An 8,049-nucleotide genomic window follows, 5' to 3' on the forward strand; every position below is an offset into this window, starting at 1 on the left:
AGCCACACTCTGCTTCTCTGTGAGGGTGCCTTGCTTAGCTGAAGATGACTAATCAGCAGAGTCTGAAGAAGCTCTTTACACAAATGTATTCCTATGAGGGTCTCTTAGAGCTTGATCCCTGCATTTTAACGGAAGCAAGGGGTAACTAAGCCAGGGCCAAGGGGGTAGTGTCTGGAGCACTGTCTTTAGTGGGGGCATACCACATTCAATTAAACATAAATTAAGTGCCTACCCAGGCACTGTTGTAAGCACCAGTGATATACAAATAAAAAGAAAATTGTTTCTGCTCTCAAGGCATTTACCATCTTATGGGAGTGACTGGGGTGCAGTATAATATATACAGTTAAATAAATAAAAATATAAAGAGTGAAACAATGTCTACTCAGAGGGAGCTTATATTCTAAGAGAGGGAGACAATTATACTGTAGATAGATTTTTGTTCTTTTTGTTCAGTCATGTATGACTATCCATGGCCCCATTTGGGGTTTTCTTGGCAAAGGTACTAAAGTCATTTGCCATTTCCTTCTTCACCTCATTTTACAGATGAGGAACTAAAGAAAAGGTTCACACAGCTAAGTAAGTATATGAGGCTGGATTTGAATTAGTGAAGATGGGTCTTCCTGATTCCAAGCCCACGGCTCTATCCACTATACCACCTAGCTGCCATTGTAGATAGATTAGATAGATAGGATTTATATATGCTTAAATATGTTTATATTTATTTATACTTCTATATATGTAATATGCATGCATATGTATACAGCACAAAAAAATCAATATGAATATATTCAATTTAGTTAAATACAAGGTAGTTTTAGAAGAAGAATCCTAATAGTTGGGCAATCAGGAAAAGCTTCATGCAGAAGATATTGATTGAGCTGTACCCTAAAGAAAGAGAGGGACTCTGAGATAGAGATAAGGAGGGAGTACAAGAAGAAGAGACAGTTTAAAGGCACAAAGAGAGGAGATAGAGTGCAAGGTGTGAAGAATAGATAGATAGAAAGCCAGTTTGGCTGGATCACCAAATGCAGAAGTGAAAGTAACATCCAGTGAGGATGGAAAGATAAGCTGGAGTCAGGTTAGGTAGATTATATTTTATCACAGAACTAGCAGAGTGCTTAATAAAAGCCTCTTGATTGGGAGGGAGAAAATAAGTATATAGTGCCCACTGGGACAGCTAGGTGGCATGGTGGAAAGAGTGCTGGGCCTGGAGACAGGAAAACTCCTTTTTGTGAAATTGTTTGGCCTCAGACTCTTATGAACTGTGTGATGCTGGGCAAGTCACTTGCCCCTGTTTGCCTCAGTTTTCTCATCTGTACGATGAACTGGAGAAGGAAATGGCAAATCACTCCACTATCTTTGCCAAGAAAACCCCAAATGGACTCATGGAGATTTGGACCTGACTGAAAAATGACCCAAGAACAAAAATAGTACCTACTATGTGCCAGGCACTATGCCAAGCACTCTAGACTGTTGACTGACAATTGGAAGCCCTAGGAATTGGTTGAATAGACATTACATAGACAGATCTACACTTTTAAAATTACTGCGGAGGGTTGTCAGCCGGCAAGATGCCGGGTGCTGCCGACAAGGGAATGGAGCTGTCCAAGCGGATCAAGAGTTTCGTGGAGGCGCTGAAGCAGGACAGCGGCCAGCGCAGCTCGGAAGACATGGCCTGGGAGACGGTGGGGTTGCTCCGCCAGATCGTGGCCCACGGGCACTGGAGCAACGCCGGGGAGCTGATGGAGCTCATCCGGAAGGAGAGCCGGCGGATGACGGCCGCCTAGCCCTCAGAGACCACCGTGGGCAACATGATACACAGGGTGCTCAAGATCATCCAGGAGGAGTACAGCAGACTCCTTGGACAAAGTGATGAGAGTGATCAACAGGAGTCCTTACACAAGCTCTTAAGGGAGGGAGGCCTGAATGAAGATTTTAGTCTTCCCTATGCCCAACTTCAAGCTAATATCATTGAGGTTATTAATGAGCTGTTGATAGAACTAGAAGGCACAACTGAGAACATAGTTATGCAGGCTCTGGAACACATTCACTCCAATGAGGTGATCATGACCATTGGCTATTCCTGAACTGTTGAAGCCTTCCTCAAAGTGGCTGCCCACAAGCGGAAATTTCATGTTATTGTGGCAGTGTGCTCCTTTCTGCCAGGGCTATAAGATGGCAGTCAATCTGGCCAAGGAGGATATTGAAACAACTGTCATGACCGATGCTGCCATTTTTGCTGTTATGTCAAGAGTCAACAAAGTGATCATTGGCACAAAAACCATCCTAGCCAATGGTGCCCTGAGAGCAGTGGTGGGAACTCACACCCTGGCCCTGGAAGCTAAGGATCACTCTACTCCGCTCATTGTTTGTGCGCCCATGTTTAAGCTTTCACCACAGTTTCCCAATGAAGAAGATTCATTCCACAAGTTTGTAGCTCCTGAAGAAGTCTTGCCATTCACAGAGAGGGACATTTTGGAGAAGGTCAGTATTCATTGCCCTGTGTTTGACTATGTCCCACCAGAGCTTATCACCCTCTTTATCTTCAACATTGGTGGGAATTCGCCCTTACATTTACCACCTCATGAGTGAGCTCTACCATCCTGATGATCACATACTCTAAAGTCAGGAAATGATGGAGCTCAAGTAGATGCTGTGAAACACTGAATGGAGATGTGCCTAAACATCAAATGAGAGGCATCCTACTGACTGGGAAACAGGCTGGAGTCAAGTTCATTCCAAAAAAGACTTGAACTCTAAATAGAAACTACTGCCTCTGTAGCCATACACATAAAAGGGCAAAATTCCAGGATCTGTTCTTTGAATCTTAATGGAACAACAGTGCTTGACCTGGGAGCCTCTTGCTGACCTGGCTGCATCTCTGTGGGATCTGGAAAGTTCCAATTCAGTGACATGTTATGGGTCACGTGGAATTCCCTGCTGAGATAGACACCTTTGCTCAGAAATTTCTACACCTTCTCATGAGAGATGCCAATAAAAGCTACTTTATGAAAAAAAAATTTAAAAAAAATAAAAAAAATTTTTTAAAAATTACTTTGGCATTAAGATGTGTAGGATTGGGGAAGCTTAGGTGGCACAGTGGATAGAGCACTGGCCCTGGATTCAGGGGGACCTGAGTTCAAATCTAGCCTCAGACACTTGACACTTACTAGCTGTGTGACCCTGGGCAAGTCACTTAACCCCAATTGCCTCACCAAAAAAAAAAAAAAAAAAAGATGTGTAGGATTGACTAGAGCAAGAGAATCTTGAGGCAAGGAGACCAGTTCAGAGGCTGTTGCAATAACCCAGGCAAGATGTTATGAACTATGGGGGCAGCTAGGTGGTACAGTGGATAAAGCACCAGCCCTGGATTCAGGAAGACCTGAGTTCAAAGCCAGCCTCAGACACTTAACACTTATTAGCTGTGTGACCCTGGGCAAGTCACTTAACCCCCATTGCCTCTCAAAAAACAAAACAACAAAAAAAGTTATGAACTAAGTAGATAGTAGCTACCTGAGTAGAGACAGGGGGTTGGATGCAAGAGATGTTTCAAGGGTAGAAATGGCAAGATTTAACAACTGATTGGATGTGTAAGGGTGAGGGAGAAAGAGGAGTCTAAGATATCACATTGACCAGAATTCAAAGTTATTTTTCTCTATACTGTTGTCATTTGATAAATTGTTCTCTTAGTTCTTCACTCTTCATCAAGGTCTTCACAGTTTCCTCTAAAAGCATCCATTTCATTCTTTCTTATGGCACAATAATAATCTATTATATTAATATGCCACAATTTATTTAGCCACTTCTCAGCTTCCCCAAGTTTCCAATTCTGGGATGCCACAAAAAGAGTTGCTCTAAATATTTTTATACATATAGATCATTTTCCTCCTTTCTTAGATCTCTTTGAGGTATAAGCATAGTAGTGGCATTACTGGGTCAGAGGGTATGACCAGTTTGGTTACTTTGTGGGTAGAGTTCCAAATTCCTTTCCAGAAGGGCTCTTTCAGCTGCTTTCAACAGTTTGTGCCAGGATTGGAGCAGGCGTAGTAATAAGAGCAATCCAGGGCTGAGGTTTGGTGAAGATGAGTGGCAGCAGGATAAGGGAGAAGAGATTCCAGAAGAAAGAACAGTGTAGAACTGAAATGGCTAACTATTGGGTTGAAAACAGAGAGGGAAGAAAGTGAAGTCAGAGAAAGGGGAGTAGGAAAATTGTGGGCAAGAGGGAGATTTAGTGTGTGAGCATCTCTGTATGTGGCTGGGGTAAGGTGAAGACATGAGTCATGGGACTTACAGAGGTTGAAGGACTGGGAGCAAGTGTAAGATGTGTAGATTTTAGAGTCCCTTGGTAGAAGAGCAGGAAAGGAAGATAGTAAACTCCTTGCAAAAGGAGGGGGAGTGACCTGTGTGTTGATACACGATAGATGCAATAATTAAAATGGGGTAGGAAGAGCCAGTTTTTCTGACCTTCTAGGGACCTAGAAACAGCTGGGGAATGGAGCTCTGGGTCCAGAGTCCAGGAAGTCTGGCCTCAGACACTTCCTATCTCTGACCCTGGGAGCATGCTGGCTGCCACTGTGGAGCCCTGAGAGTCTTGAACTCCTACTGGGTGGGCAAAGATTCAACCTACAAGTTCTTTGAGGTTATTCTTATTGATCCATTCCATAAAGCTATCAGATGAAACCCCGACACTCAATGGATCACCAAGCCAGTGCACAAACACAGAGAGATTCGGGGCTTACCTCAGCTGGCGGGAAGAGCCAGAGTCTTGGAAAGGGTCACAAGTTCCACCATACCATTGGAGGATCTCATCGTGCAGCTTGGAGAAGGCACAGTACTCTCCAACTTCATCGATACCGCTAATTGGTGTTCATTAATTTGTAAACTTAATGTTTAATAAATGGAATTTAGGGGGAAAATGGGGTAGGAAACTTTAGGCGGACTTGAAAGAAGAAAAGATTACTGGGTATAGGAGGCAAAGGGAGAGTCTCAACGTGACTCTACAAGTGAGGAACAAGTAGTATTTCGATTCTTCCTCCAATACTAGTAAGAAAAGGTACAATCACTAAGAGAGCAGATGGGTAGGAAAGCAGTATTATGAGAGAAGAGTGTAAGAGAAAGAGATGTGAGACATATCAGAGATGGAAGGAGTGTGAGAGAAAGAGGTCCAGAATAAAGAGCAATGTATTTCTTATGGAACATGAATACCAGAGCTCACAATAGGAGTGTATAAGGTTGCACAGTGGGACTGGGGAATGTTAGAATTGAAAAGGATAGGAATGAGATAATAGGAGAGACTCAGGATTGTTTTCTTCCAATCATCTTTCATGATTAATTCATACAAGGGATAGGGAAAGTCTTTAAAAGTCATAGGAATAATAGTGAGTAACAGATAAATAATGAAGTGCACAGTCTCCACAGGGTCTTGCAGAGGGAGCTGGACCAGGCCTCGGTCTGGCTTTGGCCATACTGCAGGTGCATCTGTACCTGGGTGCATTCTGGGGTGAATGGCGGATCAGGTTGGGATGATGAAGGGATGATCTCTTCTCCTCCCTCGCCCTTTGGGCAGAGGTTGATGGTCAGCAAGTCTGGGTCTGGTTATAGCCCAAGAGAGAGCAGGGTCACAAAAGTCCAGAAGGGAGAGAATATCTAGAAGAGAGGTGTTCAATAGCATCAAATACTGCAGAGAAGCCAAGAAGTATGAGGATTGAGAAGAGGTTATCAGAAATGGCAACAAGGGTATTGGCTGCTACGGAGAGAACAGTTTCTATAAAGTGATGAGTTTAGACACTAGATTTAAAGGGTTAAAAAGTGGAGAGGAAGTTGAAAAGTTGAAAATAGGAGAGGAAATAGAAGCAGCTTTTTAAGGGTTTGTCTGTGAAAGAGAACAGAGATAGGTTTGGGATTTTTTGTGAGGCAATTGGGGTTAAGTGACTTGCCTAGGGTCACACAGCTAGTAATTGTTAAGTGTCTGAGGCCGGATTTGAACTCAGGTCCTCCTGAATCCAGGTCCAGTGCTCTATCCACTGGGCCACCTAGCTACCCCTCAGAGATAGCTTTTTAAGGATTAGTCTGTGAAAGAGAACAGAGATAGAGGAAGATACTTTGGAGGAATGGGGCCAAGAGGGCAGGGTCCTTAATACACCCATGGCACAAGTCTTGTCCTCCTCCTGTTCCCTATAAAAAAACTAACTCTGATAAGGAACAATTTCCTCTAAAAAGTTTTTTAAAAATATTTTGTGAACTTCTCTTTGTTTGGATTTCCTATGGTTTCTACTTTGTATCTATGATGCTGATATAACATTTCTTTGTTTTGTTTTGTTTTGTTTTGTTTTTTTAGTGAGGCAATTGGGGTTAAGTGACTTGCCCAGGGTCACACAGCTAGTAAGTGTTAAGTGTCTGAGGTCAGATTTGAACTCAGGTACTCCTGACTCCAGGGCTGGTGCTTTATCCATTGCGCCACCTAGCTGCCCCGATATAACATTTCTTTAACTGGTGCTGGGGAGGAATTTACAAAACCTTAAGACTAGCAGTTCTTTTCTATTATCTAACAAAAGCAACTACGGCTGGACCCACTGAAATGGGGACAGTGCAACCTTTCCCTCTCCACTAAGTAACCCATCTTAGCTAGACCCATATACAAAATCCAGACTCAGTTCTGACCTAGGGAAATCTGGCCTCTAATAAGAGGATTAGTCTTCTTTTCTCACAACTCCTACTCTGGAGATCAAGAAGGAAATTACTTAAAGTGTAAGATTTGGCTCATGTCTGGGGTCTTCCCATAGTGGAGGGAATAGAAAAGTACTCAGTTCACAATATGAATCAGGTATGGGACAGGTATTTATTTCCTACAAACAAAAGAAGTGCTAAACACTCAATACTCACAAGTACATATTAAGAAAAAGACCCAAAAGGGATCCAATAACTTAATTTACAACTACTTTTCTATTCTCCTAAGAAGCTGACACTTAAACTTCACCAAAGCATAGGCAGTTTTCAAGACTGCTGAATAGGCATTATTACACATTACCTTGTCTTTGCGCTGTCTACAGCTTCTGTATAATGTTTGATCTCCTCTTGTCATTGATCACCAATTATCCAGACACTCTTTTTTCTGCCAGTCAGCTCCACCAATGGACTCCCAACTCGCAAGGTCTCCTCCAAGCCTGGGCACATCCATCTTAAGATCTATATTCAGTCACCTATTCAGGAAATGAAACACAAGATAGAAAAGGCAGCCAGGGGCCCAGGCTCAAGCTTGTCTGATTGAGTTCCCCTATTGTACTTAGCATGTGAAAATCATCCCCATCCCCCACCCTCTCCATCAAGAGGATCAAAGGATACTCAGAAGCACCCAAGGATGAGAATAGAAGAGAGAATAATGCCCATTGAATGATCAGGTCTTCCTGGTCACTTTCCAATAAAGAAATGGTTTCATTATCCCTAAGCACCCACATTTTTCAGCACTGAGTTACAAATAACAGGTCAGAAGCAGCCTGGCAATTTGCCATCTGCAAGAGGCCCAAGAGCTGAGCTAGCAAACCAGGTTAGCTGGAACCATTTAAGGCAACTCTGCACATGCCCAGTTCAAACCTTATTTGCCCCCTCCCCTGCCCCTATTTACATATGTAACTTTCAGGAAAAGAAGGGAGGGGGATTAAGAGGTGATCATTCTGCATGGAGAAGTCCTTCACATGTGTCTACATATGTTTGGCAGCATTGTACCCCTACAAATTGCCTTCATTCTGGTTTGTAAATAGGTGGAAGGCAGTTCTTCCCAGCCCTAGGACAGAGCTATGCAAACCCCAGGTCCTTTGTCAAACTGACTCTGGTCCCTGGTGGTATCTGAGCTAAAGGTCTACTTCATGCTCGATGGAGCCAGAGGCTCCCTCTTTCAGAACACTAAGAACTTTGACATTTAAATCAAGATTCACAGGAGCCATGATCTGTCCAGGGTCCTTGTGATGTGGGCTAAGGTTAGTAGGCAAGTTGCCCAAGTAAAGACCTTTTTCTATCTCTTTGGGCATCAGATGGCCCTAAGATCAAGTAAAA

The 8,049-nt window shown here is 43.2% G+C and overlaps 1 pseudogene; it reads left to right on the forward strand.

The window, feature by feature from the left end:
• Positions 1-1,571: 1,571 nt before the first annotated feature.
• Positions 1,572-2,623, forward strand: LOC122726149 (annotated as a pseudogene).
• The last annotated feature ends 5,426 nt before the right edge of the window (positions 2,624-8,049 follow it).

This window comes from Dromiciops gliroides, chromosome 4 (genome assembly GCF_019393635.1).
Source record: "Dromiciops gliroides isolate mDroGli1 chromosome 4, mDroGli1.pri, whole genome shotgun sequence".
Classification (NCBI taxonomy): domain Eukaryota; kingdom Metazoa; phylum Chordata; class Mammalia; order Microbiotheria; family Microbiotheriidae; genus Dromiciops; species Dromiciops gliroides.